The 19,795-nt window shown below is 45.9% G+C and overlaps 1 pseudogene; it reads right to left on the reverse strand.

Annotated features, from left to right (window-relative positions):
* Window positions 1–1,227: 1,227 nt before the first annotated feature.
* LOC126195951 (5S ribosomal RNA) lies at window positions 1,228–1,345 on the reverse strand (annotated as a pseudogene).
* Between the last annotated feature and the right edge of the window lie 18,450 nt (window positions 1,346–19,795).

Consider the following 19,795-nt stretch of genomic DNA (forward strand, 5'->3'; position numbering starts at 1 on the left):
TTGCAGTAGGTACTGGGAGATGAAGAAGCTTGCACAGGATAGAGTCGCATGGAGAGCTGCATCACACCAGTCTCAGGACTGAAGACCACAACAACAACAACAATAATTTTTTGGTGATGGTTCGTCTCGTGGCACCTACACTAATGTCACTGCGTCACACGGACGTTATATAGTTAATAGTACCATTTCTTCCCCGGACAACAGTTTTAGCGTTTAATGTTGTAAGTCGCGTACGTACAAGAAAGGAGACAGACAGAGGAACGGCGCTGTGGAGACGAGTAGTGGTGGACTGGGTACAGTGGCTGCAGGCACCGGCGCGGAAGCGCGCCAAGCCACACTTCACGCGTGGAGAATTCCCGACTGTCGCTGTTTTGTATACACAGCTAAAGAGCACTCGCGCACCGTAAGAGTGGCCGTCGCTCGTAATTCGTAGAATGGAGCGCAGTTCGTCAACCTAACTAGCAAAACCGCCGCCGCCGCTCTCGGTGTAGCGCTGCTGAATGTAATGACCAGATGGCAAATAAATTATCTCGGCAAATTGTCTAGAGTGCACCGAACAGCATAGAGACAGAACACGACACAGAAAACACCGTTACCAACTAGATTAATGTTGGAGTGGAACAAGTTTCACACTTGCTTTTTTTAAGTGTGTTTCGCGCAGAACTCGTGGCTTGTTTCAGATGAAATTTCGTTCTGTTTTGTTCGTGTTTTAGCGCATCACTCCCATGGCGGAAGATAATCGCCTCTACTTGATGCTTTCAAGGCGACTCCAAAGATGTTCCACAACGTGAAACGTGATTAATATCTTTTTTTTCTTTATTTTTACTTCATCCCCTCGCCCCATATATGCGGGGAGGGGGGGGGGGGCGGGCTCCAGTGCTACAATATCCAGTTCTGCAGCCTAGAGAATGTACAAAAATTTGATGAAATCACAAAACATATTTTTGGATGCAAAAATTTACAAAGCTGCTCTGATACAATGCAGAGATGATTACAAATACACTGAGATGATAAAAGTTGTGCAAAAGCACTCCGTCTTCATGCCACGATTGGCCTACCGGGACCATCCGACCGCCGTGTCATCCTCATAGAGGATGCGGATAGGAGGGGTGTGGGGTCAGCACACCGCTCTCCCGGTCGTTATGATGGTATTCTTGATCGAAGCCGCCTCTAATCGGTCGAGTAGCTCCTCAATTGGCATCACGAGGCTGAGTGCACCCCGAAAAATGGCAACAGCGCATGACGGCCTCGATGGTCACCCATCCAAGTGCCGACCACGCCCGACAGCGCTTAACTTCGGTGATCTCACGGGAACCGGTGTATCCACTGCGGCAAGGCCGTTGCCTATAAAATTTGTGAGATATCTCCTAATATCATGTCGGACCTCCTCTTTCCCGCCGTAATGCAGCAACCTGTCGTGGCATGGACTCAACAAGTACTCTGCAGAACTACTGAGCCATGCTGCCTCTATGGCCTTCCGTAATTGATAAAGTGTTGCCAGTGTAGGATTTTGTGGACGGATTGACCTCTCAATTACATCTCTTAAACGTTCGATAGTTAGCCACATCATTTGTTCGAATTTTTCAGAATGTTCTTCCCAGCAACCACGAACAGTTGTTGCGCACTCACATGGCGCATTGACATCCATACAAATTTCATCTCTGTCTGGGAACATGAAGTCATTAATTGCTGCAAATGGTCTCCAAATAGCCGTGCATGACCACAGTCAATGATGGATTCAGTTGGACCAGAGGACCCCCTCCATTCTATGTAAATAGAGTCCATTCCATTACGGAGCCACCAACAGCTTTCATAGTGCCTTGTTGACAAAATGTTGAAATGTGTGTGATATCTTATGGGACTTAACTGCCAAGGTCATCAGTCCCTAAGCTTACACACTACTTAACCTAAATTATCCTAAGGACAAACACACACATCCATGCCCGAGGGAGGACTGGAAGCTCCGCTAGCACCAGCCGCACAGTGCATGACTACAGCGCCTTAGACCGCTCGGCTAATCCAGCGCGGCCCTTGTTGACAACCTAGGTCCATGGTCTCCTGGTGTCCGCTACATATCTGAACCCTACCATCAGCTCTTACCATCTGAAATCGGGACAAATCTGACCAGGCTAATGCTTTCTAGTCGTCTAGGGCTCTACTGATATGGTCACTAGCCCAGCAGGAGCACTGCAGGCGATTTCTGGCTGTTAGCAAAGGCACTCACATCGTTCGTCTGCTGCGATAGCCCATTAACGCGAAACTGCGCCGCACTCTCTTCACGGATACGTTGTTCGTACGTCCCACATTGGTTTCTTCGATTATTTCCCGCAGTATTGCTTGTCTTTGGCACTCTCTACGCGGACACCGTTGCTCTTTGTCGTTCAGCGAAGGCCGTCGGCCTCTGCGTTGTCCATGACGAGAGGTAATGCCTTGAATTTGGTATTCTCGACACACTCTTGATACTGTCAATCTCGGAATACTGAATTACCTCACGATTTTCGGAATGAAATGTCCCATGCGAGTAGCTCCAATTATTGTTCCGTGTTCAAAGTCTGTTAATTCGCGTCGTGCGGCCATTATCACGTCTGAAACATTTTCACGTGGATCACTTTAGTACAAGTGACAGCACCTCCAATGCACTGCCCTGTTGTACCTTGTGAACACCGTACTGCCGATATCTGTATATGAGCATATCGCAATAGCATGACTTTTGTCGCCTCAGTGTATGAAGAATGGTTTTCTTCGTTTACAGTTAAATAAAAGGAAATAAAATGTCTGACAGATAAAGATAAACAGACAAAAATGGATATTTAAGACTTTAAAATGAAAATGAACCGACAACGTTCGTTAATATGAAGCAATGTACTTTCATCAAAGAGCTGAAGGACTTGCGCTGGGTGAAACACCTCTGGGGAGACCAAACGTGGTGGTTATAGGCCTACCTTTGAAAGTTTTTGGGTGATATCTGTAGAAAGAGGTAGGCAATAATGTGGGTATTGGAAGAGACAGAAAAGAAGGATGAGATTGCTGGGTGGGCAGCGTCTTGGTGTCCTGAGAGAAAGGGACGGTGTGAAATAGAGAGGGAAGAGGGAGGGGAATCCCTGGTGTAAAGTGGACTCAGGTTTATTGTATATTTTGTTTATTTATTTGCAAAATGCTCCATTCAATACTTGTAATATTACATGTATGTATTATGTGTGTGTGTGTGTGTGTGTGTGTGTGTGCGTGTGTGTGTGTGTGTGTGTGTGTGTGTGTAGAGTGTAACATTACAATGTTTGTGTTCTTTGATGATGATGATGATGATGATTATGATGATGATAGAAGTGAGAGTGTGAAATCTGGGGACCACACGCAGGCTGCCAAGCTTAATGTCTGCATCCAAGAGACAGATCACCATCAACAGTGACACATACCCTCACGTTGTGGGACGTTGTGGAGAGGTTTAGTATTTAATCCAGGACATTGACTACAAGTGTGGTGATCAGGAACTTTGCACTGCCATCTATCCTCCTTTGCCGGCCAAATACTTTTTCCCCCACCAGGGTTCGAACTGGCTTACCCCTGGGTCGAATGGCAGTACACAAGCGTGTGTTAGCGACCTTGGCCTCACAAACGGGTTGCTGGATATCAGTGGGAAAACCTATTGCTGATAGGATGGATAAACATGGGAGTGAATTTTCTTGTCTGGGTGGGGGAATCTGTTGAAGTTGTGCTGGGACAGGATACGGATGTGTGTGGATGTACGGATGGTGGGACATGTTTGAAAAGGTGCAGCAGCACAGAGTATTGGTGATCAGAGGAGAAACAATTGGGTTCTTGGAATCTAGGTTGCAGATAATACAGAAATGCAGAGACGTTCGATGTGAATGAGGAAGGGTGAGAATGAGATGAGCTGGTAGAGGGTCCATGAAGGAGAAGGTAAACAGATGCATAAAGTGAAACAGAGTGCATGGCATTTCAGCATTTGAAGAAACATTTTGAACATGGTTGCACTACATCAGTGGTTACAGAACAGTAGGTGTAATAGACAGCCAACCAGTCGGAACTAGCTGGCTGTGTATCATACCTGCAATTTGAAGGGACTTATAGAACTATGAAAGGATGGTGATCCTTGCAACATTTGCAGAGCAGAGGATGGGTTGGATCAGGCATTTGTAGATGTGGAGAATAGTGGAGGGGTGTAATACCTGGCCGGCCGAAGGGGCCGTGCGGTTAAAGGCACTGCAGTCTGGAACCACAAGACCGCTACGGTCGCAGGTTCGAATCCTGCCTCGGGCATGGATGTTTGTGATGTCCTTAGGTTAGTTAGGTTTAACTAGTTCTAAGTCCTAGGGGACTAATGACCTCAGAAGTTGAGTCCCATAGTGCTCAGAGCCATTTGAACCATTTTTATAATACCCAAGGTCGTCCTCTTCATAGTTTCAGTGTGTTGTGGGTTTTCTGTTGGATGGTCAGTAGTCGAGGTTACTTGCCAATAGATTGTTCGTCCAAGACATTTTAGTGTATTAGTGAACTAGATAGGATCGTCATAAAGGTAAGGTAAAAGTTAGGGACATGGAAGGTGAGGTGGTTTGTCCTATACTAACACCTGGGTTTTGGGGGGCGCTGATCTTGAGGAGACATTGGTTGCAGCAGGAGGTCAACTGCTGAGATTGAGGGGTCTTTGGGATTACTGGAGTGTTGGGTAGATGTTGAGGAAAGCAGTGTCATAAGCATAGTGATGGAGGTGGACTGTGTGGGTGCTTGGGAATCTCAGCTGTATAGAGGAGATAAGGGAGAAGAGAAAGGATGGAGCATTGAGTCACTCTTTCAGTTGGATGGAAGGTATGAGAATTAGTACTGTTGAGAGTGATAAAGGATGGGAGATTAGAGAAGAAGGATGCAATAGGGATCACGTAACTAATTGTAAGTGCGTACGTCTGGAGTTTGAAAAGGGAAACTGGTATGCCATATGTGGTTGTAGGGTTGCTCTAGGACAAGAGAAACAAAAATTGCAGATTTATGGGAGTTGAGCTGGTGGGCTGAGGGATGCGCCTTGAACAGGAACTGGACATCAGTGGAGTAATTGGGATGGAAACCACACTGGTTAACGAGAAGGAGGTGGTATCAGATCAGGCGTTATGGATGCATCACCAAAGGATGGATTCGAAAACTTTGCTAAACACTGAGGTAAGGCAGATGGGGTGGCACTAGTACATCCCAGTAGGCGGTCTCTGTGGTTTGAGGAAATAGGTTTCTGGAGGGTTTTCGTTGTTGAAGATAGTAGACTGTGGGGAGGATAGTGGTGTGAATGCTTTCAAGGGTGACTAAAAAAGAGAAAAGGCATCCTTTAAGATGTTGATAAGTAATGCCGTCCTTTTTTGTGGATTACTTGTTTGGTTGGTTCAAATGGCTCTGAGCACTATGGGACATAACAGCTACGGCCATCAGTCCCCTAGAACTTAGAACTACTTAAATCTAACTAACCTAAGGACATCACACAACACCCAGTCATCACGAGGCAGAGAAAATCCCTGACCCCACCACTTGTTAGGTGTCGTGTGCTGTGGGTGGTGTATTTAATTCTGTTTATGATGCGTTATCCAAGTATGAGGGGTGGGACAACGGTAACTGTATATTCGTGGATGGTAGGGAGTGGGTGATATCTGTACATATTACTGAATTAAAACTTCTCATCACGTTTATCTGTCAGTATCAGAAGGCTAATTTCAAGAGCTACTGCAGGGATTTCGACAGGTTTTTCTATGCTGTTCACTAATACATAGACTGATTCAAGAGGAGTGTCTGTGTGATGAGTAACACATGTATTTTTTCTTGTTCAAACTTGGGTAGCATTTGGAGTGACATTTCGTGGGAAATACGGTTCGGTCAGCTACAGAGGAGGCTACATGTAACAGCAGTTCATCAGACCAGCCATTCATCACAGCTGAAGTTTCCAAGTCCTCCACAAACGAATGCACATCCTCAGAAGCCTTGCCAGAAAACGGAGTACTCAAACTCGTGGTGGCTGGATCAGTCTCCTGCTGTGGCACCCTAGGCAAAAACGACTGATCCAATGCCGTTTCCTGCTCACTTCTAGATGTTAATTCACTTCTCAACTGCGTATTGTCCGCTGTTAATTGTGCTACTTTTACCAACAAAATCCGTACCCCTTCTGGTTTCGACACACTTTGCATCCCTGACCCTGCCATTGTGTTGCTTTCATCCCCAGTTTGTCCCGAAACAAAACATTTAAGTACAGGAATAACCTCACTTCCTACAGCTCTGTATCATCATACTCAGTATCATCATACACCAATACAAAATTAATTAAATGCCTCAAAAATCAACATCTTACTGCACCCAAACCCATGAACACTTATTCTGACAAAAAAATAATATGCCCCCAAAAACATCTAAAATGGCCTGCCAGGAGCCATACTCAAAATACAAACAAGAAAAGAAAGAAAACATCCAACACTCAAAAAGAAAAATTGGTCAACATTCAACACATTTTGTGACTGTAATGCAGGTGGTGGGCTCAAACATCATACTGTGATGACCCCCACTGATCTGACACCAAATGTTGAGGTAATGTTGGACGAGGATGGGCTGTCCAGATATGCCATATTAAAACTCATCCGAGTTTCCCAAGTAATTAATTATATCCAGTTACAGTGCCCCAATTCCTCTCGGTCTGCATCACTATCACTGGGTCCCACAATGCTGAGGACACCACTTCACAGTTTGCAAAATGGCTTGGCAAAGAATGGCTGCCTCAACGACCAGTGAAGTGCTCTGCTGTGTGTCGGCCTTGTATGGCCGCAGAGTTGTAACAATGTCAGGATGTGCTGGTAGTCGACTCAACAGTCTCCATCCCTGCCACTTTAGCACTGCCCACTGGGAGCTGCAAGGTGGCCCACGGCGTGCTTCCTTGCCAGTGTGGCTAAGATCATGGCGACAACAAGCGCCTGCGATCAGGCATCTGAATCTGTGGACCTCCCCTCGGGATGCCTCTGGCATGTGTTGGGAGCGAATAAGACTGCCCACAGTAGCGAGCCGTGGCATGGCCCGCCGCTGGCTCGCTGCAGACCCCACGTTGGCCTCACAGGGCCGAACCAGCGACCCGCCATGGACTGGAAAGCTGGCACCCCATCTGCTGCTGTGTGTAGCTGGTGGTGCGACACACTCCATCATCCAGTGGAGCAGTCACCCTTGAATGCCTTGTTAGTGAACCAGCGACTATTTATACGCTTCTGTGCGCCTCTGTTTTGCTAATGCGCCACTCGAGGTCATGTACTCATAACACCTTGGTTGGGCCAGTGGGCCCCTTCTGCTGTAACGTGCACCATGCAAACTGCTTCATTTATTCCTTTCAGTGGGTCTATTAACCTGTAGCCTCCATTCTACTTCACAACCGCTAGGAGCATAAATTACTGTTAACATGCCCGCACCTGTCTGTAACTTGCGCTTCTGAAATATTGATCCGAAGCTAATCTTTTCCAATCTTAAATGGTGGTGCTGCTACATATGGCACGGAAAGCAGTAAACAGCCGCCACAAGCCCAGAGCGCAGTGTAGCTCTGCCAGCATCTGTACAAACGCTACCTGATCAGAAGTATTCATACATCTGTTAGTGGACTTTAGTGTGGGGTGTGTCTACCCTTTGCCTTTATGATGACCTTAACTCTTCTAGGGACACATTTAAAGAGATATGTGCAGTGAGGATGAGGACTGAATCTCATTTTTAACAACCAAAGCCTGAAAAGGTAGCGATGCTGGACGCTTGACTCTGGAGCAAAGTCGACGTTATAACTCATGCCAAAGGTGTTGCATTGGGTTCATACCGGGAATCTGGGTAGGTCAGTCCATTTCTGGAATGTAATTATCCACAAATTAATGCCTCACAGACAGGGTGCCATGACCTGCTGATAAAAACAGTTGTAGCCTCAGAAATGTTACGTTCAAATTTCTCTTTAGTGTAATGACGCGACCACACCCTAACCCTCACAAACAGCGCCATACCGTTACACCACATCCTCGGTAATTCGCTGTTGGCAGATAACATTATCCAGCCATTCGCCAAACAATAACCCCTGCATCGGGTTGTCACACACTACAACGTGATTCATTACTCCAGATCTTTCGTTTCCAGGCATCCACTGCTCAGGGGCATCACTATTTACACTACCTCAAGCGTCACTTGTCATTGGCTAAAAAGCATATGAGATATGAGGAGATGACCGACCATTGGACCCTAGTCTTTTTTTACTTCAAACGCGCCGCCGTTGCGCTAACTGGACTACTGGTAGCACATCAAACCTCACGAGTGGTTCCTCCTGCTGATTTCACGCGATATTTTATAGCTAACCTCCGGAATGCTCGACGGTCCCTGTCCGTCAGTATATACGGTCTATTTGGTCTTGGTTTATCTGTGGTTGTTCCTCGTGTTTCCCTTTCAAAATAGATCACGAATGGTCGCCTTGGACAGCTCTGGGAGGACTGAAATATGCTTGATGGACCTGTCACTCAAGTGATATCCAGTGAGCAATTGAAGTTCGAACTCACTGAGCTCTTCTCACCGACCTATTCTTCTGTTATTGCTTCTATACTTGCATTATTGCTTTCACTGATGCCATGTCCCGCGCCGGAAAGGGGTGGCCAGATGCCCTTCCTGCCACCACCCTGTAAACCACCCCCGCCCCCCCCCCCCGGGACGTAATTAGTGTACCCCTGCTGTCTGCGTCGAGTGTAATTAATGGAACAGTGCGAGCGTGTTCAGATGTCTGCGAGTCGTGTAACTGAGGCGGAACGTGGCGACCAGCCTGGTATTCACCTAGCGGGATGTGGAAAACCGCCTAAAAACCACATCCAGGCTGGCCGGCACACCGACCGACGAAGATAATCCGCTGGGGGATTTCGATCCGGGGCCGGTGCGCCTACCCGAGTCCAGCAAGCAGCGCATTAGCGCTCTAGCCTAACCTGGTGGGTCTGTTACTGCTTCTCTACTGACAACAGAATATTCCCCGCCTCTTTTTACAATGGCGAGTTCACCTCTCGTGTCGTCCAGTGGTTGATTCCGCGTTGGGTAGGGGTGTCAGAATAGGTAAGGTTGGCGGTATAATAGGGTAGCTAATGGGAAACCTTGCTAACAATGACAATTTTAATTGTTACGACTTCAAATTTATTTCAGAGCAAGATAAACAAGGGGAAGTTAGAGTATAATTGGGTAGCTTAGGGAAAAGATAGATAACAATCACAATTTTCATTGTTGAGACTTCAAATTCCTTTCAGTGAAAGATAAACAAGTCATAAACGAGACATATGAACTATGAGGACTTGTTTTTGAGAGTTTAAATTCTATTTAATATAACTCAGCGCTATGCAATATGCTATTATACCCCACATCTTGGGGTAAAAGCAGCTACTCTGTTGAGCACAAAAGGGCAGTGTTACGTTTCCCGTCTGAAGCGTGGGACACAGTAGTACTCACACAAGTCATCTTCAGTTAACCCTGTACAGTTCTTATGCACCTACTTCTCACACTTTGAATACTTCACCAAATCATCTGATTTTCTTGTTGACGAATAGTTCTCTTTGGACAGAAGACAGGGCATTTCACTTTGACCTTCGGAAGAGCTGTTTGCCTCACATGTCTTCAGACTCTTCTGACTCCCTTTTATGGTCTAGGCGCAGAGTCTTTCAACAATTTCTTCCAACTTGCTGGGAAGATGCTGTTGTTGCACTGAGTTCATTTTTGTAGGTAGACTCTGTGTCAAGGCGCATTTTACTCTTCACCTGGTTGATGATGGTCTCTCGTAATGAGGAACTAGCTCTGCGTTCTCCGCTGACACAGTGAATAAAGACTGGTTTTGTCACATCAGTCGAGGGCCCAGGATGTTGAGAAGGAGCAGTAACTGAATCTGTTGTGTTCTTGGAATCTGGCATTATCCTTTCTCCTTAAGTAATAGAAAGAAGTACGTTGTCCTCGACGGCGATCATCAGAGACAAGGGTATCGTCAGGAGTGTCCCAGGGAAGTGTGATGGGACCACTGTTGTTCTCTGTATACATAAACGATTTGGCGGGCAGGGTGGGCAGCAATCTGCGGTTGTTTGCTGATGGTGCAGTGGTGTACGGTAAGATGTCAAAGTTGACTGACTGTAGGAGGATGCAAGACGACTTAGACAATGTTTGTAGTTGGTGTGATAAATGGCAGTGAACCGTGAATTTACTTTCAAAACCTTTTCATAAGAATTTGCTTTGCTTACTAGCGATTCATCAGGAACGTTAACACATTTAATCACACTATGTGAGCGTGGAAGTAGTTGCCAGTGGGTAACTGATGAAAACAAATTAAATTTCTTTCAACAAATGGAAATTTTATTCCTAAAACCCCTTTTTTTAAACAAATTTAAAATTATAATCAGAAAGCACGCTCAAAATATCAAGTTACAATTTTATTCAGAGGCAGAAAGAACAAATATTGACAGTATGAGCTTTCGGGCTGAGAACTTTGCCGCTGCCTTTTGACACGGCCGTAGTCACGACCGCTCACAACAACCTCTGAAAGGCTACACTGGTGCAAATCTGCAACACACCAGATTACTTTAAATTAAAAATTTTAACAACTCACACATGCACATACACTACGCACCCCGTAGGAGGGATGGAAATGGTACAAAACACTAACATTTATAAAATAAATTTGGCACCGAACGTGCAACTTGATTGAAAAAAAAAATATCTTACGGTGGAAGGGTGGCAACTTTATACACTAAAATGACCATTTACATAAAAACCCATAAAAGGCAGTCTTACATAAAATATATAAACATGCTCTACATTACACATATACCGCCTCTCAAGATGATAGGCAAGATAAAATCATATTTCAGGAATTCGGCCGTTACACTTCAAGCAATAAATTCGTTAACACCGAATCCGATAAACATGACAGAGGCAGCTATTAACGTATGACATATTGACAGGGAGATTACTGAACCACCCGAACCGCAGATTGCTCTAACCCGCCCCTACTCCACAAGGGAAAAACGCAACACCCAATTCATAAATAACCACCTTCCCGCGCGTCGGCAAACGGAGAAGAATGGTGGTATGACCCCAAAACAAAGCGGCTGGTGACCTCACCAAGAAAACAAGTAGAATTTAACAAATAAAACAAAATATCCCCAATCACTTAACTCATAATAAACTGCGATTTCTGGCGAAGTCCTGGCGCAGCACCCCCAACGCTCTCCCGAACCGTCCGCTACCAGCCGCTTCAACGGACGCAGGAAGGCGCGCCGATCTCCCGTCTCACGGCGTCGCAGCTCGCACCGGCCAGCCCGATGTCGTGGGTTGACTCATGTTGCTCTCGTGTCGACCAAGAAGCCACGGCGCGGCCCAATGGACTCACGTGGCGACCTCACATGCGCCGACGCTCAAGGCGGACAGGTCATCTTGTGTCTCAGTGCGCGACCGACCAACCGATCGATCCAACCGCCAATGACCGTTGCCCGAGCAACTCTAGCGGACTGGCGGCCTAACGCGCAGACTCCGATGCAGGAACTCAGCCCCGACCGTGCGACCACTAGCTGAATTCTGTTACTGGCGGAGTGGCAAGACTCTTAATTGCCGGCTTTAAAGTTTGATCCAAACGACAGACATACTAGCACTCCGAAGACAGACAGACACTAACTGCCGCACAAATGCGAACGAGAGACAGACCAGCGACTGGTGACGCGAGACGGACCCAGACTCACTCCGATTGACCAATCGCCAATGGCGAGCTCATAGCGCCCCTTAAAGTCACGTGAACAGGCAACCTTTCCCCTTTTCCACCTGAGGGAGACACCAAAGCTGCGACTGCCACAGCGGCGCCACCGCCAGAAACGGAGGGCGACTGCTTCACACTACGCGCTGCGACGCACTCTTCAAAACAGCAATTTCTTCCACTTCTCAGGCACCTAACTTCAAATGTGCTAAAATGTAAGTTACTGCGGACGAATAGGAAGAATAAACCCGTGTTGTTCCGGTACAGTATTACTAGTGGTCTGCTTGACACATTCAAGTCCTTTAAATATCTGAGCATAACGTTGCGGAGGGATACGAAATGGAACGAGCATGTGAGAACTGTGTTAGGGAAGGTAAATGGTCGACTTCGGATTACTGGCAGAATTTTACGAAACATTGGTTCACCCTTAAAGTAGACCGCATATATGACGCTAGTGCAAACTATTCTTGAGTACTGCTCCAACGTTTGGGATCCGTACCACGAAGCAATTCAGACGAGGGCTGCTAGATTTGTTGCCGATAGGTTCGGAGAACTTCGAACAACACGTAAGTATTAGGGAGATTCTTCGGGAACCCAAATGGGAATCCACAGATGGAAGGCGACGTTCTTATTGAGAAACACTACTGAGAAAGTCTAGAGAACCGGGATTTGAAGGTATATGCTGAACGATTCTACTGCTGCCAACATACAATGCGCGTAAGGTCCACGAACATAAGACAGGAGAAATTAGGGGTAATGCGGAGGCATATAGGTACTCGTTTTTCCCTCGCCCCGATTGTGAGTGGAAGAGGAAAGTAAATGGCTAGTAGTGGTACAGAGCATCCTCCTCCACTCACCGTGCGGTGGCTTGCGGAGTATCTATGTAGATGTAGATATAGGCCTGATGCTGCAATTTCCTCTTCGCCAAATGCATTTGCATTAAGTGGGGAGATATCCGCCCTTTTAAACCCAGGTAGGGCATTTTGCGTTATTGCCGTTCTAGTAGATGCAAGTCCGAACAACTGAGCAATCTGGTACTACGTTTCCACTCTTCCCGCTCACCTGTTAAGCTGTGTCCCTTTTCCTCGCCGTATAAAGCGTTTTTTAATGGTCCCGTCTCAAATGAAAGTATACCTGGTCAATAACGGATAGTTAACGAAATTATAAATGAAAAAATAATCTAATATTAAAGCAAAACAACTGTAAATTCTATATGTAATAAAGAAACTGTAGTTATTCAAATATGTACCGACAAGTAATGTACCTTTAAAACTATCTACTTCTTACTTCACACATAAAAGTTATATGTAACGAAATCATGGGGTAGTATCAAGTAATTCCGATTTTTCCCCATTGTTTCTACCCGGGTTTATCCCACTTGTACATATCTAAAATTCCTTCTGCCTCAGAAAGAAGATGAAAAATCGTTTAACGTGAGATGTGTTCATAAAGCCTGTTAAAAGTATTATTCATTGCATTACCAGTTTCGACTTGTAATACGACGGTATAAGTTCCTTACCGAACACGAAATATCACAAAGTGAGATACACAACCACAAGAATCTAACAAATTATTTTACTAAACAGCAACGCGTCTATCGGTACCAAACCTCGCTGCGGTATTGAAGTTGCCGGCCGACTTCATGGTTTAACGGCCAGAAAACAATGTTACCAATTGCTAAAGAGCTATGTGGGGTTTCGTTTCACCCCGATACACAATTTTTTCGTACTTTTGATCAGATAGTGTATAGACATATACAGTAATATCACGAACAAATAATTTGCGTGACTATCACGATAAATGAAGCGCTGTGCACTTCCAAAAAACTAGCATTGGAGTATGTTTCTGTTTCACTACTGAATTACCGCTACAATAATCCATTAAATACATTCACTGGGAAGCAGAAAACGTATAATGTGAAGTGCAACAATGACATCAGTTTATTTGTGGCTGATTAACAATCTTGAGTTTGATTCACAGGTACGATTATAGAAGGTAAGAAATATATTGTTTACAAAATACGTCTGCGACCCATTCTACAATACTAGTGGTGTAAATTATATATAACCAGTATGGACTGGGTTAAGAAGGAAATCGATTAAAAAACGAAAACCGTGACTATGTTAAAATAACAGTTGGAATCATGCCTAATGAAACAAGCAACACGTCAACAAATACAGACTTCAAAAAAAGTCTTGCATCACCTCGGTTCCCCAAGTTGCGGAACCTGTACAGAAAATTGAAATAGAGATCAACGTAAACATAATTTCCGTCATTTTCATTGCTCATGTAGACCACTCATTGTATGTTGTACCACCATACAGCGAGACCTTCAGAGGTGGTGGTCCATATTGCTCTACACTCCGGTACGTCTAATACACAGTAGCACGTCCTCTTGCATTGATTCATGCCTGTATTCATCGTGGCATAGTATCCACAAGTTCATCAAGGCACTGATGGTTCAGATTGTCCCCCTCTTCAAACGCGACTCGGCGTGGATCCCTCAGAGTTGTTGGTGGGTCACGTCGTTCATAAACAGCACTATTGATCGCAGGATGACATACACGTATCGTACTGCCGTTACTGCGCCGTCCGGCGTAATACGACGTTCAGTGGTGCACGAAAAGCATTATCCCACATGGTGGCGTTGCTGTCAGGGTTCCTCCGAGCAATAACCCGTAGGTAGCGGTCATCCACTGCAGTAGTAGCCCTTGCGCGGCCTGAGCGAGGCATGTCATCGATAGTTCCTGTCTCTCTGTATCTACTCCATGTCCCAACAACATCGCTTTGGATCAATCCGAGACGCCTCGACACTTCCCTTGTTGAGAACCATTCCTGGCACAAAGTAACAATGCTACGCGAATGAACCGCGGTATTGACCATATGGGCATGTTTGAACTACAGACAACAAGAGCCGTGTACCTCCTTCCTTGTGGAATGACTGGAACTGATCGGCTGTCGGACCCCCTGCGTCTAATAGGCGCTGGGGTGGGTTTAGTGACATCTCTGAACAGTCAAAGGGACTGTGTCTGTGATACAATATCCATAGTCAACGTCTACCTTCAGCAGTTCTGGGAACCGGTGTGATGCAAAACTTTTTTTGAAGTCTGTATATTCAATGTCTCGTGGAAACTTATTTAATAAATCCAAGGAGTGTTTTCCGTGTCATCATATGATGATTATCTTCAGCTACCTGTAAAATGATGAGCGAAAACTTTATAACCACTGCCCACCACGAGGTTGAATGCCTCCTGTTGCACGCACGTGACTCCGTACGGAAAGAATGTAAGCGCTAGTGTGCTCCCTGCCGCCGTTGGATAAGCAGCTGCAGCAGTAAGTCGTATACTCCTAGCTCACTCATTTGTTACATAGTTTAATTCTTAATTTCTTTGCGTGTTTTTGGTACTTGCATTGTTTAATTCATAAATTTCGGGCGTATTATAGTATTTGAGAGTTGTAGAATCGCGTTTTAGTACCTGAATAGTGTAAATTCGCGTAGTCGTTTGTCTTCTATTTTTGTTTTGAACGGCCAGTGTCGGTTGGTCTCAGTCAGTGTGCTCCCTGCCGCCGTTGGATAAGCAACTGCAGCAGCAAGTCGTATACTCCTAGCTCACTCATTTGTTACATAGTTTAATTCTTAATTTCTTTGCGTGTTTTTGGTACTTGCATTGTTTAATTCATAAATTTCGGGCGTTTTATAGTATTTGAGAGCTGTAGCATCGCGTTTTAGTACCTGAATAGTGTAAAATCGCGTAGTCTCCTTCCGCCGTCGAGCAGTGTGTCAGCAGTGCGCAAGTAGCAGCATTACTGCATTTACTAGGCAGTCTTGTATTTTAATAACCGTTTAAATTTTATGTCGATTTGTTTGCGCTCTTTGTAGATTAGTTCAGACGTTCTTTGCACAACAGTTTTTAGCATGGATAGGGACTGCAACTGCTGTGTTCGGATGCAGGCTGAGTTGGCATCCCTTCGCTCCCAGCTTCAGCCAGTGTTGGCTTCGGTCACACAGCTTGAGGCTGTTGCCAATGGGCATCACTGTGGGGGTCCGGATGGGGGTTTGTCGGGGACGGCCAGCTCGTCCCACGCATCCCCCGATCGGACTACGACTGTGGTTGCCCGGGATACTGCCTGAATTGAGGCTGATCCCTCACCTGTGGTAGAGTGGGAGGTCGTCTCAAGGTGTGGCAGGGGGCGAAAGACATTCCGGAAGGCCTCTCCAGTTTGTCTGACGAACCGGTTTCTGGCTCTGTCTCAGGCTGATACTGATCTTCGGCCTGACATGGCTGCTTGTCCTGTTCCAGAGGTTGCCCAAGATCCGGGCGGTCGCAGAGGGTGGGCTTGCTGGTAGTTGGGAGCTCAAACGTCAGGCGCGTAATGGGGCCCCTTAGGGAAATGGCAGCAAGAGAGGGGAAGAAAACCAATGTGCACTCCGTGTGCATACCGGGGGGAGTCATTCCAGATGTGGAAAGGGCCCTTCCGGATGCCATGAAGGGTACAGGGTGCACCCATCTGCAGGTGGTCGCTCATGTCGGCACCAATGAAGTGTGTCGCTATGGATCGGAGGAAATCCTCTCTGGCTTCCGGCGGCTTCCTGATTTGGTGAAGACTGCCAGTCTCGCTAGCGGGATGAAAGCAGAGCTCACCATCTGCAGCATCGTCGACAGGACTTACTGCGGACCTTTGGTACAGAGCCGAGTGGAGGGTCTGAATCAGAGGCTGAGACGGTTCTGCGACCGTGTGGGCTGCAGATTCCTCGACTTGCGCCACAGGGTGGTGGGGTTTCGGATTCCGCTGGATAGGTCAGGAGTCCACTACAGGCAACAAGCGGCTACACGGGTAGCAGGGGTTGTGTGGCGTGGCCTGGGCGGTTTTTTAGGTTAGATGGCCTTTGGCAAGTACAGAAAGGGCAACAGCCTCAGCGGGTGCGGGGCAAAGTCAGGACATGCGGGGACCAACCAGCAATCGGTATTGTAATTGTAAACTGTCGAAGCTGCATTGGTAAAGTACTGGAACTTCAAGCGCTTATAGAAAGCACCGAAACTGAAATCGCTATAGGTACAGAAAGCTGGCTGAAGCCAGAGATAAATTCTGCCGAAATTTTTACAAAGGTACAGACGGTGTTTAGAAAGGATAGATTGCATGCAACCGGTGGTGGAGTGTTCGTCGCTGTTAGTAGTAGTTTATCCTGTAGTGAAGTAGAAGTGGATAGTTCCTGTGAATTATTATGGGTGGAGGTTACACTCAACAACCGAGCTAGGTTAATAATTGGCTCCTTTTACCGACCTCCCCACTCAGCAGCATTAGTGGCAGAACAACTGAGAGAAAATTTGGAATACATTTCACATAAATTTTCTCAGCATGTTATAGTCTTAGGTGGAGATTTCAATTTACCAGATATAGACTGGGACACTCAGATGTTTAGGACGGGTGGTAGGGACAGAGCATCGAGTGACATTATACTGAGTGCACTATCCGAAAATTACCTCGAGCAATTAAACAGAGAACCGACTCGTGGAGATAACATCTTGGACCTACTGATAACAAACAGACCCGAACTTTTCGACTCTGTATGTGCACAACAGGGAATCAGTGATCATAAGGCCGTTGCAGCATCCCTGAATATGGAAGTTAATAGGAGTATAAAAAAAGGGACGAAGGTTTATCTTTTTAGCAAGAGTAATAGAAGGCAGATTTCTGACTACCTAACAGATCAAAACGAAAATTTCTGTTCCTACACTGACATTGTTGAGTGTTTATGGAAAAACTTTAAGGCAATCGTAAAATGCGTTTTACACAGGTACGTGCCGAGTAAAACTGTGAGAGACGGGAAAAACCCACAGTGGTACAACAACAAAGTTAGGAAACTACTGCGAAAGCAAAGAGAGCTTCACTCCAAATTTAAACGCAGCCAAAACCTCTCAGACAAACAGAAGCTACGCGATGTCAAAGTTAGCGTAAGGAGGGCTATGCGTGAAGCGTTCAGTGAATTCGAAAGTAAAATTCTATGCACCGACTAGACAGAAAATCCTAGGAAGTTCTGGTCTTACGTTAAATCAGTAAGTGGCTCGAAACAGCATATCCAGACACTCCGGGATGATGATGGCATTGAAACAGAGGATGACACGCTTAAAGCTGAAATACTAAACACCTTTTTCCAAAGCTGTTTCACAGAGGAAGACCGCACTGCAGTTCCTTCTCTGAATCCTCGCACAAACGAAAAAATGGCTGACATCGAAATAAGTGTCCAAGGAATAGAAAAGCAACTGGAATCACTCAACAGAGGAATGTCCACTGGACCTGACGGGATACCAATTCGATTATACACAGAGTACGCGAAAGAACTTGCCCCCCTCCTAACAGCCGTGTACCGCAAGTCTCTAGAGGAACGGAAGGTTCCAAATGATTGGAAAAGAGCTCAGGTAGTCCCAGTCTTCAAGAAGGGTCGTCGAGCAGATGCGCAAAACTATAGACCTAAATCTCTGACGTCGATCTGTTGTAGAATTTTAGAACATGTTTTTTGCTCGAGTATCATGTCGTTTTTGGAAACCCAGAATCGACTATGTAGGAATCAACATGGATTCCGGAAACAGCGATCGTGTGAGACCCAATTCGCTTTATTTGTTCATGAGACCCAGAAAATGTTAGATACAGGCTCCCAGGAAGATGCTATTTTTCTTGACTTCCGGAAGGCGTTCGATACAGTTCCGCACTGTCGCCTGATAAACAAAGTAAGAGCCTACGGAATATCAGACCAGCTGTGTGGCTGGATTGAAGAGTTTTTAGCAAACAGAACACTGCATGTTGTTATCAATGGAGAGACGTCTACAGACGTTAAAGTAACCTCTGGCGTGCCACAGGGGAGTGTTATGGGACCATTGCTTTTCACAATATATATAAATGACCTAGTAGATAGTGTCGGAAGTTCCATGCGGCTTTTCGCGGATGATGCTGTAGTATAAAGAGAAGTTGCAGCATTAGATAATTGTAGCGAAATGCAGGAAGATCTGCAGCGAATAGGCACTTGGTGCAGGGAGTGGCAACTGTCCCTTAACGTAGACAAATGTAATGTATAGAATACATAGAAAGAAGGATCCTTTATTGTATGATTATATGATAGCGGAACAAACACTGGTAGCAGTTATTTCTGTAAAATATCTGGGAGTATGCGTGCGGAACGATTTGAAGTGGAATGATCATATAAAATTAATTGTTGGTAAGGCGGGTACCAGGTTGAGATTCATTGGGACAGTGATTGTAAAATGTAGTCCATCAACAAAAGAGGTGGCTTACAAAACACTCGTTCGACCTATACTTGAGTATTGCTCATCAGTGTGGGGTCCGTACCAGATCGGATTGACGGAGGAGATAGAGAAGATCCAAAGAAGAGCGGCGCGTTTCGTCACAGGGTTATTTGGTAACCGTGATAGCGTTACGGAGATGTTTAATAAACTCAAGAGGCAGACTCTGCAAGAGAGGCGCTCTGCATCGCGGTGTAGCTTGCTCGCCAGATTTCGAGAGGTTGCGTTTCTGGATGAGGTATCGAATATATTGCTTCCCCCTACTTATACCTCCCGAGGAGATCTCGAATGTAAAATTAGAGAGATTAGAGCGCGCACGGAGGCTTTCCGACAGTCGTTCTTCCCGCGAACCATACGCGACTGGAACAGGAAAGGGAGGTAATGACAGTGGCACGTGAAGTGCCCTCCGCCACACACCGTTGGGTGGCTTTCGGAGTATAAATGTAGATGTAGATGTAGATGAATGGCCAAGATACGGGCCTCAGTTGCGGGAATACACTGATATAAGCGTTTTTGACAAAGGGAACATTGTAATGGCCCTACGATTGGAAATTAGACTCTCTGAAACGGCGAACGTGATCACCTGTTAGCATACTACTGTCGTGAGCACCTATGAAAAGTGGCTGGGGGATGGTGAAATAACGAGTAGGCCGTACGGTATTGGACGACCACGTCTAATAAAAGACGTAGCGGTCGGAGGTTCCCCCACGGTGTAATAGGAGGCGATCTGTGGTAGATCTGACGG

This window comes from Schistocerca nitens, chromosome 7, assembly GCF_023898315.1.
Source record: "Schistocerca nitens isolate TAMUIC-IGC-003100 chromosome 7, iqSchNite1.1, whole genome shotgun sequence".
In the NCBI taxonomy this organism is placed as follows: Eukaryota; Metazoa; Arthropoda; class Insecta; order Orthoptera; family Acrididae; genus Schistocerca; species Schistocerca nitens.